A 12,827-nucleotide genomic window follows, 5' to 3' on the forward strand; every position below is an offset into this window, starting at 1 on the left:
TGGGTGGTAAATCTTGGACAGTCTCCCAATTTTTTCTTAAGCAGTGATACATGGAAAATGGGGTGTATTCGAGTTCCTTCGAGCAGCTTAAGCTTGTATGTTACTAGTTCCATTTTTTGTTCAATTTGGTATGATCCAAATAATCGATAAGATAGCTTTTCAGTTGCTCTTCAAAATACGGTTTGATGCTGGTATGGTTGGTATTTGGGAAAAACCTAATCTCTAATTTTAAATTCCACATCCTCTTGGCATTTGCTTGTTGTTGCATGCGATCGATTGCGGCGTGGAGGTTGTCTTCAACTGTATAAGTAATTCGTTGCAGTCATTGAGTTGTTGATCAACTTAATTAATAAAGGTCGTGTCTTTGTGGTAGTATGGAATGGTGGGAGGGGATCACCAATACAATGCCTGAAAAAGGGTCATCCCAACAGAAAAAAATGAAAGGTAGTATTGTACTAAAACTCAACCCAAGGGAGGAGGGCGCTGTATTTGTGAGGTTGCTAATGGGCGAGCCACCAAAAATACGGCTCAACACATTAATTGACTATTTCCGTTTGACCATCAATTTACAGATGGTATAAGGAACTTATTTTCAGTTAGGTTCTTGACATTTTAAAGAATTCATTCCAGAAATGACTTATGAAGATGGGGTGCGGGTCACTGATGATGGAACATGGCATACCATGGAGTTTTACCACCCTTTCGACAAACTTATCAATTATCGTCTTTGTGATATAAGGGTGAGACAAGGCCAAGAAGTGGGCTGCTTTGACAAGGCAATCAACTACAACCAAGATTGTGTTTTTACCTTGTGATGGTGGAAGCTCGTCAATGAAATCTATGGTAATGATATCCCATATTTGGCAAGCAATAAGCAATGATTGAATGAGACCTGCAGGTGATAGGGTGTCATATTTAGCTCACTGACATGTCTCACAAATTGATACATATTCTTGGACTACTCTTCACATTGAGGGCCAATAGATCTACTGTGCAAGTCTCTTGTAGGTACAAAGCATGCCTGAATAGCCCCCTATTTGGGAATCAGGATAAGCGTACAGAGTTGTTATATGATTTCAGATCCCGACGGTACCACTACTTTATTTTTGTATAGAATTAGATCATTTTTCTAACAGTAAGGTTGTCCTGCCTTGTTTGATACTAACTGCCCAATTCTTTTCATGTAAGAGTGACCTATAGTTTTTTTCTTGATATCTTCCCATATTTAATGGTGGGATACAAATAAGGCATCTAGGTTTGGGCTACGCACTTGTCTAGACAGTGCATCGACAACCCTACTCTCTTTTTTCAGCTTATAGATGATCTCATAATCGTATTGATGTGAACAAGGAAAGGGAAAATCCTATAGAATTTTCTTTCCAAATCCCACGAGAAATTTTTCTTCTTAAGAGGGATAATCAACGAAGGAAGGAAATTAATCGTAAATCGCAAGCTATCTTGATAAATAGAAAAACTTCTTAAATATCAAATCTCACGGAAAATGAAAATATTTGAGAAAGAGGAAAATATATTACCAGAATTTCTTCTCATAATTCTCTATAATTAATTAAGATCTTCTCTATTTAAAAAATGAGATTTTATTTATCCTATTTTACTTATAATTCTCTTAATTTTATTATTGTTCCTATTATATGATATTCTATATTTAATTTTCTATGTAATTTCTTCATTAAATTAGGATATTATTTTCCTTATTATTCACTTAGCTTACACTATAAATAGATCATCAATTGCTACTTGTAATAATTTAAGTTTCAATCAATAAAATTATGAACTTTTAGTTTTCAACTAAGGAGATTTTTTAAACCTTTTTTATTGAGTGGGGACTTGATGTCTACTGACGTTTTCATCATTCTCCTTTCTCAAATTGATTTTAACTTATCGAAAATTCTTTTTGTGACATTCTAATTAATTTATTTATCTTTATTATCTTGGTTTTTACTCTCCGTTAAGTGTGCATCTAGTAAAGAGGGTTTATTTAAGGTTTTGAGTTTTTAGTTACTGATATATATGCATAATTTTTTATCACATTAGTTAATTTCGAGTCCCACATCATTATATATGAGGTTTTGGATTCTGTTAGTTGATCCTGAGTTATCATGCACCCAAAGAGCTTAAAAATTCATTTATATTGTTCGAAAGTGACAATCCATTGTTTCATGAGGTATTTTAGGCTACATTGATTTGTCTTGATAAAGAACTTATGTCTCATCAAATAAGGTTGGCATACTTGTAGTACAATTACAATTGTCAGCATTTCCTTGGTATAAACTAACCATGACTGTTTGGCTATCCCTAATGCTTGGCTCATGTATGCAATTGGCCATTCATTTTGTGTGAGAACGACTCCAATGCTGTGTCCGAATGTATCCGCCTCAATGGTGAAAGGCTCATTGAAGTTGGGTAAGGCAAGTGTAGGCTTGGAAGTTAAGGCTTGTTTAAGTGTGGTAAAAGCAGTTTTGGCTTCATCATTCCATCCGAATTGGCCCTTCTTCAACAAATTGGTGAGAGGCTTGGCTATTATCCGTAATTCTGAACAAACTTCCGGTAATATCTAGTTAACCCAATGAACCCTTTTAGCTCAGTGATAGTAGTTGGGCTGGACCAGCTCAATATCGTCCGTATTTTGTTTTGATCAACCTTTAATTCTTGAGCGGTAATGATATGCCCAAATACTCTTAACTCATTTTTTATCAAATACGTATTTTTTGAACTTCACAAAGAGCTAACGTTATCTTAAGATTTTAAAAGCCTGCTTAAACTATTCCAACTTCAATTTCCAATCAAAATTGTAAATCAAGATATCATTAAAGAATTCCAAGATGAACCAATGTAAGTATGGTCGAAAGACATTGTTCGTAATTGCCTAAAAGGTTAAGGGGGCAATGCATAAGCCAAATGGCATGATCAAATACTCATAATAACTATTATATGTTTGCAAGGCTATTTTGTGGGTGTTTGGTGGATGTACTCAAACTTGGTGATATTCGGAGGTCAAATCCAATTTAGTGAAATAGGCCGCTCCATGTAGTTCGTCAAGCATGTCGATAGGGAAGTGATTTTGATGGTTACAACATTCAAGGCTCTGTAATCTGTACAAAAATGTCATGTTCCATTTTTTTTCTTAACCAATAATTCTGGGGATGAGAAAGGACTAACACTCGGCTTAATGATCCCCATTTTCAATATTTCTTGAACTTGTCTTTCAATTTCAGTCTTTTGAAAGTAAGCATACTTGTAGGGCCTGATATTGAACGGATCGGTCCCTTCTTTGAGGCTGATTTAGTGTGCAATTTTTCTCACTGGTGGAAAGCGGTTTGGTTCCTGAAATATATCATGATATTCAGCCAATAACTCATCCATACTTGTCTCAGATACTGCCAGATTTGGTTTTACTTCAACCTGCATGCATATTGCCACCTTTAAATTTTTCTGTCTCAACAACTTACTAACCGATCTCATGGATGCTAACCGAATGGCTTATGTCCCGGTGCCTTACAACCGTCGCATTCAACCTTCCCAGAAGAATTCCATGGTCATCTTTCTCTAATCACATGTGCCCGTTCCAAGTAATTCCAGCCATTGTACACCTAGCACCAAATCCAGGCCGGTCAAAGGTAAAACATATACTATGAGATAAAAAGGGATACTTTAAAGGGTGACAAGAACTATGTGAACTGTCCTTGGCACTTCATGGGCTGGTTTATTGGACATCTTCACTTAGAAAGACTCGGTCGGCACTACAGTAAGCCGCAAGCGATCGCCGACCCGTTCCCTTATGAAATTGTGTGTCGAGCCGCTATCAATGAGCGACCACCTTCTGTTTCTCGATCGTGGCAGAAAGACGCATCGTTCAGGTTGTTGCCCATCCAACCAAGGCACGAAGAGAAATGTCGGGGCCGTCGGTGTCGTCCGGGTCTTCTTCGTCATCAGCCCCTTCCATTATCATTAACTACGGCCATCGACATCGGTGCCCGGTGGAGAACTTTTTGTCGCAGTAGAAATAGAGGCCCTGCAAGCGGCAACACTGCATCTCCTCCCACGAACGTCGTTTCGGTTGTCTCACGTCTGAGGTTAAGGTTTGGGACAATCGGGTTCATGTTGGGAAGCGGATTTCGCCCGACCCTGATGGCTCTCCTTTGTCGGCCCAGCTGGTCTTCTCATTCGGGCCAGATTGATTGCCTCTCTTAACGTTTTGGGCTTGAGCAATCGGATCCCAGCTCGAGTTTAAGGTTCCAACCATGGCCTTTTGGGTCCAGCACTGAACCCTGTTGTCGAGCTTCTCATATTCTTTTGGGTAGTCTCTGAGGGAGCCCGGTTGTTTAATTCTAAAAAGGGTCTCATCAAAGTCTTCGCATTTGGGCAGCCCAAATCCGGTCCACAGCTCACTTGTGAACAAGGTCCAGGTAATCTCCCTTCCTCCTTCCTAACAGATTTTTCTGAACCACTACAACCATTGATTTGCTTCTCCTTCAAGGTGGAAAGCGGCCAAGGTGATGTTGTTGCTGTCAGTGGTGCCTTGTAACTCGAAGAACTGCTCAGTCCAATTGAACCACTTCGTCGAGTCGTCGCCGGCGAAGGTCGGAAATTCTAATTTTGCCACCTTCGAGTAGAAGTTCTGCCTCCCCGTTTCTATACGTTCGAGTCCGTCGTCCCTGACGGGTTGTGCCTGTCCGAGTCGCCCTATGGAGTTGCTTGCAAAAGCTTCGCGGCTGGACATCATCGTGTCTGAGAAGCGTTGCAAGTTTTCCTCAACGAGCCGAGGTTTGCCCGTCATTCCTACTTCCAGCCTACTGACCGATTCCTGCAATCCACCCAAACCTTGCTCAAGATTCTCAATGCGTTCCTTGTTTGACGCTATCCTGCTCTGATACCAATAATAGGTCCCAGTCAGAGAGATAAATAATTATGTTTATGGTGAGAATAAAACTAAAAAATTTGCTGCTTAAAATGTTCTACCTTCATTCGTTGATAATGCGTCCTTAAATACACATAGAGATCAACCAATTTCTTACATTTACGGATGGAGAAAAACTTAAAAAACTAACGGCTAGAAATAACAAGGTACTAGAGAGTAAAAACTGAAGAGGATTGACCGGTTCTGGTGGTGGCCGTTTGAGGGTGTTGACTGGTTCTTCTGCAACTTCTTTCCTCCTGCTGCTCTTTTTTCGTTCTGCTCTTCTGCTTTGGTTTAGTGCAGGTACTTCGGGTTGGGCGTGGGTTTTCTATTGGATTTTCTAGGCTGCTCTTTTATGGGCTTTTCATATTTTGCTCTTTCAGGTTTGAACTTAAAGACTATTTGGTTCCTCACCATTCTTTCCTATAAGCTTCATGAGAAACATCCCAATACTTTTATTTCATATTTGAAATCCTTAAATTGAGAAGTTCCTAGGCTTGGTAACCCTTCTTGCACTTAACTAGATTGATTATTTATATACATGACTTTTGATCTCCATATGAATTCCTGATTCAACTTGTCTAATGTGGAGGTCAAGGTTATGGATAGAAGGATTTTTTTGCATAAAGTAGGTTAAGATAACAGAAGTAAATTACATTGATAAAAGTGTATATCAAAGCCAAGAAAAAAAAAAAAAAAAAAAAAAAGAGGGATCTGGAACCACCCCGCCGTTGCTATGTGCTACAACTGATTCTTTGATATAATATAGGGACTCCCAAGTAGTGCCCAAAGTCAATAGTAAACAAAATTATATTAATTGTAGTTAGTCTTTTGATTATAGCTGCATTTAAAACTAAATTTTTTCATGGAATTAAGTTGTTTAAACATTTCATGATAATGTCCACTTGTTCTCAAGAAGTTTCAGTAAAAAGTATATATAAAAAAAAAAAAAAAAAAGAAGTCAAGAAAAAAAAAAAGATGATAAAATAAATGTCCCCTTTCCACCATCATGAGAAGTTTCCAATCTTTATATTAGACTTTTTAAATAGATAACATGAGTTAATATTTCAATAAAATATAACAAATACACATACACATATATATATATAACCATATAACAATATTCATCAATGAGGAATAAATATATCATATGGTTACTTCGACTCTAGTTTTTTATAGACCTCTTATTGAAAGAATATCTTCTATACAATTTTAGATGACTAAATTATAAATTTTTTAAAGATTCACCTTAATTGCCATAATTCTTTTTTGATTATCTTAGTTTTCGTGCTATGTATGGTTATTGTACAATGATATCTTTCCGATGACCTTTTTTAAGACGGTCACTAAATACTTTTATGATAATTTTGTGAGTTAAAATTACATAAGCTAATTTATTTGAATGTTAGTAAAATCTTTTTTTTTTTTTGAAAAATGAGTTTTAACAACGTCTTATTACCAACACTGATGTAACGACCTGCTTTCTCTGAAGAGAAATGAGCACTAACCCGTGCATATAACTTGATAAATCTGTACAACAATATTCTAAAATTTAAAATTCAATCATATATCTCTTGTACGGAACTATAAATCACGAGACTCACTAAAACTCTTTACATTACATTACTATAATGTAATTGAATCTATTTTACAAAGCAATATTCTCAAAATCTTTAAAGGTTCATTTAGAGTTTTCTTTCGACTTTGAACGTGCTCCTGATTCAAACTAATCTGCACTGAAGGAGGTGTGAATTAGGGTGAGTTTCACGTGCTTAATAAGAAAATAGACACTGTCTATAACAAAGACATGCATTCACCCATCACATCATATTTATAAAATATATGCAGATTTTATTTAAAACAAAATTCTCAAGCATAACAATAATTTTATATATCACACAATATTTTATATTTAAAGAAATCCAATTTGAAAAACAATCATACTCATCATCATTACCGCTAAATATAACCTAAAAAAAAAATCACGAACCTCATACTTTTCATTACTCATTCTAAACATGTTCATATTTAGATGTTATACATATAATTCTCATTCATAAATATCATAATATTATATTGGATTCATAATCAAATAATTTTATTTCATTCACAAATACTGTAACGACCCCGGAAATCCAAAAGGAAATAGATAATAACTTAAGTACGGAAGCGAAATAAAAATATTAAGATTTACATTCTTTACACAATAACTTAAAAGTACTAAACAGCATTACGAAATTCACAATTTTGAAAGAAACACAAGAAATAAGGAAATAAACATAAAAGAGAAAATATCTAGTATCTACTCTCAATCTTCATGCAGATAGGACTCTAAAACTTGGTCATCTTGATCTGAAATGGTTAAATAAGGAATGAGTTACACTAGTCAGTAAAGATATCACACTATATCACTGACATAGAAATAAATATGGGTATAAAAACAAAAACAACTAATGGAGCACTAAATTTAACAAATCCATTTATCAATCATAAAACCATTTACCGTTCACTTACTACAGTGGAATTTATAAAAACAACCTATGCAGACAATAATATCATACGAATCATAATTTTATATAAGATCAGCAACATAACACATATTATAAATCTATACACATCGTCAAATAACCAAAGAATAACTGTCACCATTTTTCACTAGTCTACTAGTATCCATTTGGGTTCATAGGGATGTCCCTGCTACACGTGAACCCTTTCTTTTAACAATATCAATTATGAGTCGTTCTCATACACCCTCCGATATGAGTGCCAATTTATTAAACCTCAATACCCCATCCGGTATGAGGGAGAAGTGGGTCGTCCTCATACTCCGTCCGTTATGAACGCCAAATTATCAAGTCTCCATACCCCGTCCGGTATGAGACAACATTCACGGTAGGATTTTTTATGTACCCAGTTCGTCCACCATCTCCTAGAATATTCAATAAAGCTGTCATTCCATCTGTTTATTTAATCACACAACTTTTCCGTTTTTCTTTAGTCCCCATTTTTCAAATCGACTAAGATCACATAAGTAAACAAACATGCATCAGGGAATATAATCATATCTCAATTTCTCAATCAAACAGTAGTCACATAAGGCAACAATTCATGCATTCAAATAATAAAAGTGATAAACTAGATATCATCATACTTTTAGACTATAAAATAAATTAACAGAAATCAACAAAGAATAATTTTCAGTTCGGGTTCTATTAGCAATCCGTAATTAATTATGCACATTTATTTAATTTGTATAAATACCATATTATTATTTATTTAGACTTCAATTCTATGATAGGGAATAGGGTGAGGGATCCTTACTCGATTTAACGTCTGAAAAGTTAAGCTATTTACTGCGCCTATGGGCGGTCCTAGGGTGAGGGTTCCTTACTCGATTTGACGTCCGAAAAGCTAAGCTGTTTACTGCACCTATGGGCGGTCTCTAGGTTCCCTGAATTTTTCTCCAGGAATCGAAACGCGCTAATAGTACCTACAAATATTTCAAACAAACTCAAAATCAGTCCCACGACCCACTCGGTAAATTTTAGAATTCCGGCGACGACGATCCTCCTCGAGTTGGCTGTTTTCGGTCGTTTCGGCCAAATTTAGTCGATTTTACATCGATTCCTGTGAGAAAACACGTTAAAAGGCCTCCGTTGGTCGAAAAAATACAAAAAACTGAAACTCACCGGCAGCGGGGCTCTCCGGTATGGCGGTTCCTCCCGCTCACGTTGCGATTGGGTATTTTGCTCTGGTCAACCTATAGAGAAGGACACAGTAATTACAACGGTAAAAAAATTACACAGAACAGGAATCAAAAAAGGCCTCATCGGATGCATTTTATGAAATTCCCTGCGGCGGCGCCACCAAGCTTCGCCAGTGTTTTTCGGCCAATTGACCAGTCTTTTTACTCCGATTTGGCCATGGGTGAGCTTAACATTGAATTTTGTGCAAAAGGAAAAGTTTTTACCTTTTTTGGCAGTCGGAAAGGGTTCTGGTGTGGCGGCGGGTGGCTGCGATCGGCTCCCCGACGGCTAAGTCGTCTTTTTCGGCGATGAGGTCTGGCGGCTAAGGTTAGGGTTTGGTATGAATGAAGGTTATTTATATCCGTTCGCTTTTGATTTGGGCCGTCCATTGCGTTTGATCTGGACCGTCCGATCGCGATTAAATAGGAAGTGAATCTGCACCGTTCATTGCGATCCAATTTGGACCGTCCATCGCAATTCACTTTGGGCTGTCTGATCGCGTTTGAATCTTGCCGTTCGATCGCGTTTGGGAGGGAGCGCATCTAGGCTGTCCATGCGCGGGGGAATGAACTTGGGCCGTTCGATTGCGGGCACGCGAATTGCCTGCGTGGTACCGCATCAGTGCCCGTTGCCACGTGGCGCATCCAGGTTCGTCGGGGCTGTTGGCCCGGCGTCCCACGTGGTAGAACTTCTCCAAATTGCACTTTGACTCTTGATTTTCGATTTTTCTTTCAAAAATGCCCACAGAACTCAAATTTTTACCTATTTTCCTCAAAATTGTTTCTAATTTCATCATCATTCAATTTTTACTTCAAATAAAATAAAATAAAATAATTAAAAAATTACATTTATTAATTATTAAATTAAAACAAATTTTTGTGGGTGTTACATTAGTAAAATCTTTTTTTTTTAAATAAGTTTTACCAACGTCTTATTACCAGTACTAATGTAATGATCCACTTTCTCTAAAGAGAAATAAGCGGTAACCCGTGCATATAACTTGATAAATCTGTGAAACAATATTCTAAACTTTAAAATTCAATCATATATCTCTTGTACGGAATTATAAATCATGAGATTCATTAAAACTCATTACATTACATTATTATAAGAATCTATTTTACAAAGTAATATTTTAAAAGTCTCTAAATGTTCATTTAGAGTTTTCTTTCGACTTTGAACGTGCTCCTGATCCAAAATAATCTGCACTGAGGAATGTGTGAATTAGAGTGAGTTTCACGTACTTAGTAAAAAAAGAGAGTGTTTATAACAAAGACATGCATTCACCCATCACATCATATTTATAAAATATATGCAAATTTTATTTAAAACAAAATTCTCAAGCATAACAATAATTTTATATATCAGACAGTACTTTATATTTAAAGAAATCTAATTTGAAAAACAATCATATTCATCATCATTACCGCTAAATATAACCTAAAAAAAAACAATCACGAACCTCATACTTTTCATTACTCATTCTCAACATGATCATATTTAGATATTATACATATCATTTTTATTCATAAATATCATCATATCATATTGGATTCATATTCAAATAATTTTATTTCGTTCACAAATACCATCAACCATGTCAGGTACGTATTCAGGTAGTTTCTATTTTCAAGAAAAATAATACTATCAGTTCACACAATCATTCATACATAACATTAAGATATCGTTAGAATTACAGTGAGAAGCATAATTAATACACATATAAAAAAATGTGAAACTTTGGGTTTCTTACCATTTCATCAAAACCAATATTACTTACCATTTTTATTTCTATTACATATTGTTATTTTTATTAACAGTATCATTGGGAGTCCATAGAGATCCCCTCTACATGTGAATATACAAAATATTTCTTTTATAATTTATCAGTCGTTCTCATATCCCGTATGGTAATGAACACCACAATTATAAATCGTCTCAATACCCCGTCCAGTATGAACGTAATTAAATCAATTCGTAACCTCATACGGTATGAGATTTCTTAGCCCCGTATGACTGAGAACACATCTATGGTAGGGTTCATCTTATATATCAAGTTTGTAAATTCTCTTCTATGATAACTGATAACTTGTTTTCTCTTCAAAAGTTACTTCTATTTTATGTCATAACTTTAAAAACTCAAAAATTTACGAGATCTTATTTTTCAAAAGAAAAATTCACATCCAACTACACATATATATGCAAAACACACAATATATTTGCATCGATATCAACTTATATACACAATTACATTGTCATTCATATGCATATTTTTCAAAAATATATATATACACTAAAACATAATTTGAAAATAATCTATAAAATTTTAAATTCAGTGACCAAAATTTTTAGAAAAATATGTAATTTCGAATAGAAATTGACTCAATTTTTACTGCTTTATTGAATTGAACTAAATTTTATAAATTGATCGATCCTCACAAATTTCTTCAGTTTCTAAACCAATTTCTCAAATTTGTTTAGAAAATCTCAATCCTTATAAACCTTAGAACCTAATTTCACTTTACTTTACATATTTTTTTTTTATCTAACCACTATTATTCTTATTTCACTCATCAATTTATTTCTAATTTAATTCTCCCATAAAATTACTTTCCTAAACCTTATTAGAACTTGCTTACAACATTTCCTTTTCCAAAGGTTCCAAAACCTCAATTTTATTTACTATTTCTTTTACATATATACACACACACACACACACACACACACACACGTGTAGACTCACATTTATATATGTATGTATATATATATATACACATGACTACACGTACATGATTACACTATGTGTGTATATATATACAACGCGCACCCATACCCACTATATTTATATACATCTACACCAACACGCATATCTATATGTATATAATTTTTGCATATACATACCTATTTGCAAATGCACAAACATATATGTGTAGATATATGGACACAAATACATAAACACTGCATATATATTTTTATATATATAAGACGCACACACATACCTAATGTATACATATATATGACTACACTAACACGCATATGTATATACGTATACACTGCATATGTACTTATTTATAAATGTACATGTATATACACAGACATGCAAAATAAACGCTGCACATATATATATAAAATTTGTACACATCTGTCGTTTATATCTGTTTCTGCACTAACACCTATATATATTTATATATACTGCATATCTATAACTGCACATATATTTATATTTATATATATATGTATTTATACATATTCAAGTATACATACATAAACACAAAACGGGGGGGGGGGATTGGTGGTCGGAACTATGCCAATATTACCTCCGATGAGTGACGGTGTTTGAGGCGCTCTTCTCTTCTTCGTCTTCTTTTATTCTCCGCCCCTCTCTTCTGCCCCTTAGTGTTTTTATTTTATTTTCTTGTTGTTACAACTAACATCAATGTGAGGCTCAAAAACATTCCCTTTATGAGATTTTTTTAATTCATAATATTACCTATGAGGATTGTGAGGAAAAAAGAAAATCAATTAAAAGTGTATTATTCTTTGATGGGTTATATCTATAACTCTTATATAAAAAAGAAAAAAAAACTTTTAAGAAGTACAAAATTAGATTTTACGTAAAAAAAAAATATGTAGTAGATAAAATCAACTTTGCCTTAATAGATTCCTACCTCTACTGGAGTCTTATGAGAAGAAAGATGTTTTAACCAAAAAAAAAAAAAAAAATTAAGATTCAATAAATAGAACAATGGTGCTACAAGACAGAAGCAGCAAATGAATTGAATAGAGAAAAAATTGCTTCAATGGATTCGAAAAGTTCAGAGATTTATTTTAATAGTGAAATTTCTGGATCAATGTTGAAGAGAATGTTACTATTTGTTATATTAAAAAGTTTGAATAATTATTGTATTTCAGTTTGGTTCCTTTGCTATTTGAAAACTAATTAAATTATTTCATCTCAATTGGTTCATCGTTTTGAATATTTATGTGTCAACAGGCTTGAGAATTTTATATAAAAGGAGGGAGGGGATGCTGGTTTGAAAAAAGCTGTAAAAAAAATTGGGAGCTTCAAAAGTAAGGTTTATCACAAATCGTTTTATTTATTACAAAATTCTAAAAAATTAATATTATATATAGATATATGTATATAAAAGGCATTGGGTTGA

Source organism: Carica papaya, chromosome 4, assembly GCF_054855325.1.
Source record: "Carica papaya isolate Zhongbai chromosome 4, ASM5485532v1, whole genome shotgun sequence".
Taxonomy (NCBI): Eukaryota; Viridiplantae; Streptophyta; class Magnoliopsida; order Brassicales; family Caricaceae; genus Carica; species Carica papaya.